The sequence below is a fragment of the Scomber japonicus genome, chromosome 13, assembly GCF_027409825.1.
Source record: "Scomber japonicus isolate fScoJap1 chromosome 13, fScoJap1.pri, whole genome shotgun sequence".
NCBI lineage: Eukaryota > Metazoa > Chordata > Actinopteri > Scombriformes > Scombridae > Scomber > Scomber japonicus.
In genome coordinates this window covers 8026201-8039492 of record NC_070590.1, presented here as the reverse complement: position 1 = coordinate 8039492, position 13292 = coordinate 8026201, and positions in this window count along the sequence as shown.

Below are 13292 nucleotides of genomic sequence, written 5' to 3'. Positions count from 1 at the left end.
CAGATGAACATTGAGAGGTTTTTCTTCCACTGACCATTAGAAGATCCCTTTATATACAGTCTTATTTGTGCAAAAATGTATTTAAATGTTTATGTGAAGCTAATAGCATCTGTGTGGGTGGGCACAGAGGAAGACCCAATCATTCTTTATAGGTTCTGAAATGCATATGATAGCCAAAAAAAAGGCCATTACAACTTTACTTGGCAGGATGCACCACAGTTTATTCATACAAGACTGATACATCATCAGAGGTAATGTTACATGCACCAAGACGAGCATTAACAGCATCACATAAACCTGTCTTTTTAGTGTCAAATTCCCTTTTTATTACAGGAAAACACTGCCCAGGGAAACTGAAAAGGCTAACTATGGACGATATCCACCATAGTTGATCAACTGTCTTTTTAGGTACCTTTTTTGCATAAAACAAGGACTGTGGATTTTGGCCTCCATCAATTACAATCGATTGTAAGCACATTTATAAGGGGATCTTTTAATGGTCAGTATATCTGTCATTACTTTTAACTAATGACTTAGCCACAGTGTACATCATGCAAAGGTTCTTGCTGTTTAGCTTCATAGTCCCTTAATTTTCTCATTGTCTCCTTTATTGGCCACCTGTTATCAGTCAGCACAGTGTTTGCTGAAGTCTTAGCACTTGAGCTAATGATCTACCAGAAACTATGAGATGATTTCGGTGCCTGTTCTCAACAATAATCAGGAAATAACCTAGTATGTTGATTTGAATAAACATGCAGTACACACACACAGTACACCCATGCCCTACAAACACACACTCGAGCACTTGACATGCATAATGAAACTATCACAAATGTTGCCGTCATGAGAACTGTGGTGTCAGGCTCCTACAACACGTTCGGGATTCTTTCTGATTACATCCTGGAAACGTTTTCTTCTTCTGTACATAACAACAACAACATGAACTATTTGTTTTGTACAAATCTGCTGCCAACTTCATCATCATCGTCACCGTCTCTGATCATTTTGAACTTTCAAGGAGACGCGGAAACAAGACGTCGAGCGGACACTTACTCTGTACTGCTTTTGTAAATACCTATGTATATATATATATGTGTGTGTGTGTGTGTGTGTGTGCGTGTGTGTGTGAGAATACAATGAATGTATTGAGATTCATACTTGACAACTTGTTTTTGTTTCTTTGTTTTTTTTTCATCAAGCTATTCTTAATGTGAGAAATAGGACACATTCCACTTCCTTTAAGGTAACAAAACAAAAACAAATAATCAACAGACTAAATCTGAAAGCTTTCAATGGAAAAGTTAATAATCGCCCAGTTATTTCAGCACAGGTAATACCTGGCGAGCTCAGAGAGCAGAGCGATTTGCCAATGTTTGTATCCATGACATTACCCGTTCCCACGGCGACCGAGCTCCTTTGACGACAGTTGGCGGTTTGCTTGCAGTTTCTATTCAGTGCTTTTTTTTTTTTTTATCCTCTATTTTTTTTTTGCCTGTATTTGTTCAACACTTACACTCAAGAAAGACAGAGATGGGTGGATCGACCTGTTATGTAATCAAGATTGTTTTCGTGATTGTTTTAATGTACGGTGTACAGCAGACACAGTCCTCGTAAGTCGATGAACGGCAGGTTAACATTCACTCGTCGAGGCGTTGAGGAAAAATGACACCAAAGAATTGATTTGAGAAATTGAAAAAAAAATTATATACTTCATATTTGTAATGAGTACAGAACATTTTAACAGTCACATAAACATTTTCATGTAAATTTAATTCAAGCTGTTTATATTGCCTACCTGGAACTCCATGTAGCATAAAACAAGCGTCAAGCCTCAATTGGCTCAGATCTGTCTGACTTGTTTCCATGCAGGGGAAACACATCCTGTTATTTCAACACTATGGATTTTTTCTCTTTTTTTTTTTTCCCTTCCTAAGGAAACAAGTTCTCCTGTCTCTCTCATGGAGGGAGCACTGGCCACACACAGTGTACATAACTAGTTTTAAGTTCAACAGAACCGACTGTAAATACTTGTTTGTTTGCAATATAATATTAATATTGTATTTTTTTCTTATTTTTTTCAATAATGGGATTTTAGATCGGACGTATGGAATTTGTGTTTTTAATTTTCTTTGGTTTTGATACTTAATGTGTGTACAAGAATTCATCATTGTATGTACAAATTAATAAGAACAACAATGCTATTTTTATCTGTTTTCTGTTTGATGCTGCAATGAAATAAAATAATTCACAAAATAATAGATAGTTTTCTTGTGTCATTGTTCTTTGAGAGCAATCTTCCTCGAAAATAGGAGTTTTTAGTCAAACTGAAGAAGTAAATAGTGAGATGACAGAACATTATTTAGCACATAAGCCCCTCGTATACTGTGTAAACTATTAGCTACTGTCACTCAACCAAATTGATGATATATCTGTCCTCTACTCTGTTGAATGAAATGATTTGGAAGTTCTCAAAGCTCTTAGTCTGGGCTGATTGTTTAAATATCGAGCAGAAAGGAACATGAGAATTATTCAGGAAACATTAAAGCAACATTTGTTGAAAGTTTTTGTATTTTGCATAAATGTAAACGTAAAACTGGAAATGTGTTAGTCAAACTGGGAAGTCTGGACACTCAGAGCTGCACTATCAATATTTGTATGTTAATAATGGATCAAATGATTCTCATAGTGGGAGATGAATCACCTAACTGCAGTGTGTTAGGACTTCTTGCACTGCCTCTAAGTGGGCAAACAAAAATCAGTGGCAATTTTACTCTTTTTTTTTTTGTCACTTTCTATCATTTATATATGTCGTACATGTTATTCATATCAGTCTAAGTTCCAAAATATGAGATGAATGTATGTGTAAAAGCTGCCTTCGAGTCAAAGGCAGGGCTTCAGTCTTCCCTGAATGATTGATTTACAAAAATGATATCCCCACTGAACTGATGTCAGATTGTTTTTGCATGCTGTGGCCTTTGTTGTACTCACATTTCAGCTCTGACACGTACAGAAGTATTTCATAAGTTGACATTTTGAGTGAACAAAAGAGGTTAAATCCTATTGCTATTGTTTTTTTATGTATCATCCAGAGCTGGCAGAAGTCTTCTAAGGGTTAGGGTTAGGGTTAGGGCTGTCCAATCAGAACAGAGTACGCTCATTCAGGGGGTTGGGACTTAAATAGAAAGGGTCTAAAACAGCCTTTTCAAGACAGACTATACTGAGGGGCCTGTGCATGCATGTCTTTATATTCAGACACGTATAGAAGGGAGCATTTATAACCTGATACTTCTTGTTATATTACATGCAAAGCTTTTGGCTTAGTTCATTTTACTATGAATTCCTGTTCATATATGTTTATTAAGGGACATTACCTTCCTGCAGGATCCTTGTTACTGCTCTGATACTTTAACAGCTTCTTCAAAGAGTAAATATTTCCCCATCTAATTAAACTTTAACTAATATAAATGGACACTTCCTTTACATGTGTTGTTCACTTAATACACTCCGACCAATGATCAAGCAGCTGGCAATATTTTTATATGAGCCATGAATCTTGGCTTGAAATAACATTTATTCATGTCATGTCAAGATTTGATTTTATTGCAGATTTTTTTGCCAGACGAAGAAGATAACATCTATGAGGATATGAAAGATTTGGTAAAATATTAAAAAGAGGTTATTGACAGTTTTTAACAGAAACAGAGTCAATCATTGTTCCTGTATTGACTCCTCCGTTAAGGCTCTGCACATTTTGAGATAGCTGATTGTCTTTGTGTGACGTGGCAGGTGAAAGGTAAACCCTGCCAGGCGGCTCTGCTGGGGCTGCATGACACAAAAGAAGCTGCCGGTTTGACGGACAAAAAAAAAAAAAAAAAAAAAGTCAACAATTAAGCAAGAAGAATAAGACAGTTAAAAGTTTAGACTGGAGACGCCGCTGCATTTTGCTTGCAGGGGAAAATAATCATTATGTTTGTGCCAAGATGCTTTCAGCAGCCAGCCTCAGAGATTTGCCTCATCATTTTGGGACAACGCCCTTTATGTACTCTGTGTGCGTGCAAGGGTGTATTACCTACATTATATGCATTATGAATCACCAAGAAATGTCTTTTGTGTGAATACCTGTTAATCTACAATGTGTGCAGCTGAATGTGGTTTTTTTTCTGCAGTAATCTTTTTACTTTTTTATGTACAAGACTTAAAGGAAAATGCTGCATCACAATATTTTTCCACACTGTTTAATCTCCTTTATCCTGCTAAACACATTGTTTTTAGATACATTTTGTGCTGTTCAACCCCACAATATTTTTTTTTGATTTTACTCAAGGTCAAAGAGTTTACAAATGCTGTATGTCAGGTGTAATTATGAACAAAAATAGATAGAAAAAGATGTATTAAGCATAAAAACTGAGTTTTCAGTGTTTGCATATTCCTATCGAATAAAGCATCATTTTTAATGGTGGAACAAGCACACACATATTTTGTTTACTTCACATATATAGATAAAATGTATAATTTTTCAAATGAATGGAGGAATCTTTGATGAAGTTTTTATTCAACCAGTGAAATATTTCTACTTGATGGATTGGCTAAAAGTTTTGTACATCCATTTATGTTTCCCAAGTGACAGTCGCCTGATTCCTTTGGTGATCCTTTGACTTCTCTTCCATTTTGCCTCCACTCCATGATGTTTCCTCTTAATAGAATGATTTGATGGATTGCCATTAAATTTGGTGCAGACATGCATGTCCCCTTCAGGAGCAACTCTAGTAAGTGTGGTGAATCCCTTGATTTATCTTCTAGCACCATAATCAGATAGAGTTTAGTGCTAATGTTAGCACACATTAACTATAATTTGAACCTGTTAGCATGATGGTGTTAGCATTTATCTCAAAGCACTACAGCTCAGCCTCAAAGAGCAGCTAGCATGGCTGATGTTTTTGTTTAGTTTTATTCAGGTTTTTCTGTAGTTTGAGATAAGGGTGGGATGTTTATGCGGATGTTTACTTTATGTTTGATGAGCCACAAAAATTTGATAGAGCTTCAACAAGAAATCATTTTATAATACTAATTTTATGGTGGATCATTCAAATAAGAAGTCCAATAGGAAATATCTTATCATTGTGCAGCCTGTCCAGATGTTCCCAGATGTTAACATGCATTCAAATTTGGCAAAATAGTGCAACAAACTGTTCCCTGCAGGAACTCAGATGACTCACCTGTTTATCTACAATCAGATGCTTTTCCATTTTCTGTTCAGGTACATTTTCTTTGGCCTGTGTCTCCTTGAACGTTCACCTGAGGGCCTGGTGACGCTGGCTGTACCACTTGCAGCTCATTCCACAGCCACAGCAGTAAAAACTCCTGTTAAAACTTGTCCGTCTGATTCTGCAGCCTCTCTCTTAAACATCTCTTTGGGGAATTCGCAGTGAAGAACATTAAGCTTTGATGTTCATTGTATCAGTTAATAGTGGATGACAAGATCTGCAGCATTCACATTAAAACACTCCAAGTTGATCAAAGATGTGTGCTGCATCTTTTTTTAGAGAATCAGAAAGATGTATTTTTGCGTTGTGTAACTTGTACCAGGATTTCAGACTTGACAGAAATTTTTACAAGGTAGAGAAATTAATGACTTGTTACGACATAAGCCAGAGAACATCACTTGACATGTTTGGGATGAAATTCCCTAAGATTGCCTCATCTGGCATCTGCAAGAAATCTCATAATTCAATCATTTTTGCTTGCTACACGTTAGGCAAAGTAACTATAATCATAGAATTGAGACAACAGGATCTCACAGTGATGTCTGTCAAAGTGCAGGTGAGGATTTCTGTTTATTACAAATACCTCAATTGAATTGCTTTGACATCTTTTGTTAACGTGGCTGAACTGGTATCACTGTACGTAGGCGTTGTTTCAACCGCTAACATTTTTCATACAATGTTTTAGACAAAAGCTACCTGCACATCATGCCATGCCTACATGATATGTGTGAAAATGGAAAAGGGAAAGCGAGCCAACGTAGATGTCAAAACAACCCATAGCACCTGCAGACTGTGACTTGTCACTCACACAGACATGCAGGGATCAGCTGTAGTGTTCACTTGGCTTTACGGTTTAGGAAAAGAGCTGCTCGGACAAGTCTCGCCAAACCCACAAAGTGTATACTGTATTATGAAGTAAGAACAGTCTATCTATAGCAGTTGTATTGTACAGACAGGTCAGAAGTCTCATACAAAGCTCTGTCTGTGAAACTCAAATTTGCTTTATTGTCATGACTGCAACAATATTTTCGAGGTCATTTCACTGTCCCTCAGCTTATGGCAGGGGTGTCAAACATGCAGCCCGTGGGCCAGAACCGGCCCGCTTTCCTTTCTGTGTTCTTTTCCTTCCTTCCTTTCTTCCTTCCATCTGTCCTTCCTCCCTACCTTCCTTTTATCCTTTTTTCATTCCTTCCATCTGTCCTTCCTACCTTCCTTTTTTCCTTTCTTCCTTCCATCTGTCCTTCCTCCCTTTCTTCCTTCCTCCGTTTCTTCCTTCTGTCCTTCCTGCCATCTATCCTTCCTACCTTCCTGTTTTCCTTTCTTTGTTTGTTCATTCGTTCCTCCGTGTCTTCCATCTGTCCTTCCTTCTTTCCTTCCTTCCTTCTGTCTGTCCTTCCTACCTTTCTTCTCTCTTTCCTTTTGTCTCTCTTTCCTTCCTTCCCTTCTTATTTCCTTCCTTTCTTCCCTCCATCTATTTAATGATCCGGCCAACATGAGATCAAATTGGTCTGTATGTGGCCCTTGAATGAATATGAGTTTGACACCCCTGGCTTATGGCATGTGGATACATATTAGGCAGCTAGCTATTGCCCTGTCTCCTTCTCCTAGGATTTTTTTTTTTAGACATCAATAAGCTCTTTGAAATTGAGTTGAGAGTTGAGCTTTTTAAAGTAAATGTTCTTTATTTCATTGAACGTTTTCACCTTGTAGGAGGAAGTACATCTCTGTCTCAACCTCACCTTGAACAGCTTCTGTTTCCTTTTGGTTGCCTTTTTTCTTGTGTGTCATCCAGTTTGTGGTCACTGAGCCTGTATTTGGTTAGGATCCATCTCTGCTTTCTACCTGTGACAGTAGAGAGATATTCTGCCAACTCATAAATAGTATTTGGATCTACTTTGACTTTTAGTTTCTTCTTCACAATGTTCCAAATAGGTTTTTTTCTTCCTCTTTTTTTTCTTTTTTCTTAACATCGTGTTATGTTTTGGTTTAATCTGATTGTTGTTTTGGAAGGCAGTGTTGGTGTGAGACTAGTCAGAGTGTGTCTGAGAGAGAGCTGGATTTAAGGTGGATTTAAAACATTTGAGTGCTCTCTTTTGAATTTTAATTATGAGTGAGTGTCTGCCTTATACTGCTCTACATGCATTTCTCATTTAAAATGTATCTGTAGAATTCGGCATGTAAAGGTGCTGCTGGATGTCTGTCTGTCTGTCTGTCTGGCTACAATGGCTGCATACAGAAATACACACAGCCTCCAGGAAATCTTTATCCTGTGTGATCACAGTTTTTGCCAAAGGTAATTGACCTGTGGACTGAAACTGAAGGCATGTCTTGAAATAGATCAGATGCCAGTTAAACAGTCAACTGGAAAGTGAGGGTCCAAAAAATAAAGAAAGTGAAAATGTATCAGAAACCAGCCTGTACTTTCATTCGCCTTTAGTGCCTACTTAAAGTGATTTAGCATCAAAAAATCAAACTCAGTCTTCATAAATCAATCAAATCTTAACACACAGACCTGGTACAAATGTACTCAGATTCAAAATGACTTATGCTTTCTGGTGGAAATTGATATCTCCTATGTCAGTTTTGGATAAAAGTCCATAAACCTGCCCTGATCATCATAATCATAACAGGAAATACTAACAGCTAATCCTGCATGAATTCATGGAGCAAAAAAAGTGTAAACAAGTATTGGCACAAAAAAAAAAGCCCCCCAAAAAACCCCTCAAAGTGTTGATGTTACACATGACAACAGAGCTTTGAGGCTTTTCCAAAGTAGTGATGTTCAAAGTGTTGGTGATACTGTAGCTTCAAAACTGCAAAGAAGCACACCACAGATATTTGAAGCAGTTTAAAGCCTTGTTTTTGTTCCCAGGTGGTTGTGTGGCACTTTTTCATTTTTGCTGTAGTAGTGGTGGAGTTGAAGAGAATCATCCTAATTGCATAAGTATAGTTACTGCAATAAACCTAGATGCTGTTCCCAGATATAACACCCATTATTTATATCTGTCCCAAATATTACATTATCTGTGTCTCCGCCTTTACAGCACCTTTACTGTCTTAGAAAATCACATGAACCTTGCTCTTAAAATATATTCTGTAAAATGAATGAGATTAAATATTACATACAAACAAATATGAAGATTAAATGGAGGTTCTGCTTTGGGAAGTAAAAACAGTTTTTGTGGCCGAAATGAGCTGTGAGCTAGTAGCCTATGATTCATTACAGTGGAACTCACAAACATGACAAAATAAGTAAATCAGATCATGAGGCTACAGCAGCTGAGCTCGGCAGTGTACAAGTCCCTTCCTGTCCTGACTAAGCGTTGTTCTGCATGCCGCCCAATCACATAAAGCAGCAAGGTTTTGCTCTTTATCACATTTATATAGTGCCTGTCTGTCTCCACATAGATGGATCAAACGGCTGTCACTGTGTGTTAATGATTGGCCTGAACATGACTTCATGAGGCCAATAAACCTATTTAGAGCAAACGGCAAAGCAGTGACAGTTACATCTAGAGCCAACACACACACACACACACACACACACACACACACACACACACACACACACACACACACACACACACACACACACAAGGAAAAGGTTTTTATGACTTGGTTCTACTTTATTCTTTGAGTTCTTTTTTATCTATTAACCAAGTTTGATCTCTATCTTCTCCCTCTGTTTGGATTGCAAATGAAGGAACCTCTCTAATCTTTTCATTATTTAAAAATAAAAGTCAGATAATTATAAAAGGCAGTTACCTACATTTTAAAGGACTAAGTTATTACATAGATGTTTACACCTGTAACTTTTCCTCTGCTGACTTCAACCTGACTTTAGATGTTTTGGCTCTTTTTCCTCCTTGACAGGATTCCTTCAGTTTTCCTCTCATTCTCTGTTAAAGTGCGCCCTCTGGTGGCGGACAGTTCAATGTACGAGTGTATTGTGTCACACCACGCTGACTTTATGTGGTATTTATCAGTTATGTAATTAAAACATTAAATATGCATGTGCCAACCTGTGACAGTCATTATAATATACATTTAAAAAACACTTTACTTTTAGTTCTCCCAGCATTCTCAATAAAATTAATGTTAGTAGTTTCAAAAAATAAACAAATGAATATCATTCTTTATATTGCAAGATGTTTATTTGATCTATTAATGCTCACACACATATCTGGTATCTTTTTTACAGTGTTTGGGTTATTGAGTTGTGATTCAGATGTCAGAAACAATAAGTCCTCTAAAAAAATTAATTTTGTAAAAGTGTGTTCATAATTGATTTTTCAGTTTCAGATTCTTTTTTATTTTCCTTTATCATAGATGTCATTTATATCATCATCTATATCATCATATATAAAAATCATGGCATTCTGATGTGGAATTTCAAATTTAAAGTCCTATAAAATAACATATCTGAGCTATATTTCCTCTGAATTCACATCAATATTAATTAATTAATTAACAATCTCACTTCAAGTTGATAGTACACCACGTCAGGGTGTCACTCAGAAAATATCAGGTCAGCCAGTGGCTTGGACTGACCTGCTGTACACGACAAATGTGCATTTCTCTCTTCCTCAGTCTGCTCTCCACACACCTGCTATGCATCCTGAGAGAAAAACACTTGCCTGTAATTAAGAAGCCAGCAAAGATTGCACAGATCTCTGCCAGATTGTCATATTACTCATTTTACGGAAGTGCCAACTCAAGCTCTAAACTACTGGTTAAGCAACTTTTTGAAAGGTTTCCTAACTGCCAATTTGTGCCACGGATCCTGTCTGCCTGCCACCCTTTCACCTGGTCACCTGGTTTCTCTTCACCTTTATATACTTTGGTGAAATGCAGACCGTCTTTGCCCCTACCAACTGGTCTCCTCCTGTCTGCATCGGGGGCTCAACCTAAAATAGCGACAGATTCATTAAAGCAGACATCTGTCGCACTCACAATCATACGGTTGGATGGTTGTTTGCTGAGTTATTTAATGTCTACGGATCAGTTTTGATCTTATCCTCACCAAGTTAACTGTTCAGATAGTTGAGCTCAAAGCGGACAACCATGATCACCAGGGCTTGAAATCAACACCTGCCAACACACCAAATGGGGTAAAATGTATCTGTAGAATTCGGCATGTAAAGATGCTGTTGGATGTTTGTCCCTATAGGTACAGCTATGATGTCTGTCTGTCTGTCTGTCTGACTGACTGACTACAATGGCTGCATACAGAAATACACACAGCCTCCAGGAAATCTTTATCCTGTGTGATCACAGTTTTTACCAAGGTAATTGACCTGTGGACTGAAACTGGAGGCATGTCTTGATCAGATGCCAGTTAAACAGTCAACTGGAAAGTGAGGGTCTGAAAAATAAAGAAAGTGAAAATATATCCAAAACCAGCTCAAAGCTCAAAGCGAACAACCATGATCACCAGGGCTTGAAATCCTTGAAACACCTGCTAACACACCAAATAGGGTAAAAATTCACTGTGGCAGGTAATGTTGTAAAGTTACTGGCCAGTTTGGCTACTGATGAGTTGAGCTCTAAATATCACTGCATCTGTATGAAGCAGGCTGCTGTCCTGTATTCTCATAAACAGTATGTTGTGATGTCTAATCAGGGCTGTAGTGGAAGATAAACGCATATAAACACCATTTACCCACTTCTCAAATAGTGTTTATGCTGATCACTTTACAACATGTTGGTGGCTCAGACTGTCTTGTATCCTCATATGAGACCCAGTCTCAGCCATGAAGTTAGCTCTGGGTTTGCCAATGTGGACATTAGAGCGTGGTCCGGTTCCTCTTTTAGTATTGACTCAAACCTCTCCGCCGAACTCACTGTGCTCTTCAGCGTCCAGCCGTTTCAAACCCTCCCTGCAGCCTTTGGTGCACACCTACTTATTTACACACAACTTGAAAAGCCAAATGGAAAATGGGAAAGTTGAAATTTAAAACGTGAAATGACACATGGTTGTAGTTTGAGCATTTCCATTTTAAATGTTCCTTTTCAAAGTTTAATTTGTTTATTATTCCTGATTGTTGATTATTCCTAGTAGTGTTGTTAAAATAATTATTTAAATTTTAAATGTTTATTTCTTTTAATTTCTAATTTTAATTTGTGAGAAAAGTTGTTGTGTATCCTGAAATGTAGATAGATAGATAGATAGATAGATAGATAGATAGATAGATAGATAGATAAATAGATAGATAGATATCCCTTGTCCCCATGTTTTTTCATGTAATCTTTAATTGTCACTGATATGAAATTCCATCCTCAAGGACAGAGGTTTGTTTCTTATTAAAAACTGTCTTTCAATCTTCTGTGCTTTCTCATTTTCTTTATTACATGATCTTTTGAAATTTGACCTCTCCCGTAACATCGATGGCCTACTGTTAATCCAAAAGAAATAACACAGAGACACCGAAATAAATTGCACCAAAAACATTTTTTATTCTATAAAAGAAGAAGGGAGGAAGGGGGGATAAATCACAACTGTACAGGGAGAAACTGACTTTTCAACACTATGAGTCACAGTATCAAAAAGCTCACGTTTTCCTCACTGATCTTTACACATTTGTTCTGTACAAATACAAAATAAAAAGAAAGAAAACATATTATTAATAATTTTATTATTATAATGATAACTGCATTGCACTGAGTAAATATAGTACTGGCCCATAAGTTACTGCATTCAATAGAAAATACCTAAAAGTTCTGATTTTGCAGAGGAAATGATTTGTGGTGAGTCGAGGCACTCGCACACAGACGGACACGGTCAGTGACGTCACCCTTACATGTGAGCTCTATCCCAGGTTAAAGTTTAAGCAAGGATACAAAACCTTTCAAATGTTTCTGTGTCCTGCTTTGCACACGAACAGAAGATTTAGAAGAGTACAGAGTAAAACAAGCTTGCACAAATGGTGAAAAACCAACAAAGAAGCAGGAAAAAACACATACACATGCATCAGTCTCCCAGCTCTAACGCTAAAACCCAGTGAAAAGGCTTTGTTAGGGTCATCATCAACAGGCTCTGAAATGTAATAACTCACTGTCCTCCTTTTGACACTGAAGGCTTTAAGTGTGTGTGTGTTTACCGATTTAGCTGCTATGATGATCGCCAGAGCTGATCAGTGTGCTTGTAAAGCAGTGGATCAATATCATGTTCATTTACATAATCACACATGTGTGTTATGGGCATGTGGTACATGTTCCTATAAATAAAAGGGGATTTATTTTGTTAAATACAAACATTTGAATCTAGTCGCACAGCTTTGGTTTTATTTTTTTCTGTGTTTTGAAATATATGTCTCTGATTTCTGCCTCTATGCAAGTATAATGGAGGTGTATGGAATTCAATTTGTGGTGCTAAAAAGAAACATTGACTGTGTCTTTCCCACATATACTCAATCGAAGAAAAAGTACGAAAGTTCAATAGGCCATTATTTCCCACTTCTAAACACCATTTTAGAACAGAGACGGGGATTAGCCTACTATCAGATTGCAATTAGTTGAAAGCTTAGGGTGGAAAAAGCTAGCAAATGGACCTTGACTTCCAATTATTTTGACAAACTGGTTAAGGTGATGTTGTTGCTAATGTTTTTTAAAAGGAACCACAAATTCCATTCACCTTCATTATATCTTGTTCTTAACAGATTTCTCAAACACTGGGTAAATAACACCAAAGCTAGGCTACATTGCGTCGCTACATATGACTAGAGGTAAAGTAGAGGTTTTTTAATTTGTGGATGAACTGATTGTTTTGGGTAGGAAAATTAGATATAAACTGTTCCATAGTTTATTAAACCAACTTAAAACTATTTAGAGCTAAAGTCCTGTCATGTCTCTTGCTAGCTTCTGCTCCGTTAGCTTCAGTGCGTTTTCACAAAGCGGGACAATGTTTCGACAAAGCTCTGTCCGTATTCTGAGATAAATGGGTATCTACAACCATACTGGATTGGTAAATGCAAACACCTCTTTATTTTAATGTAGTTATATCAACATTTATTTTGTTAGCATTCAACG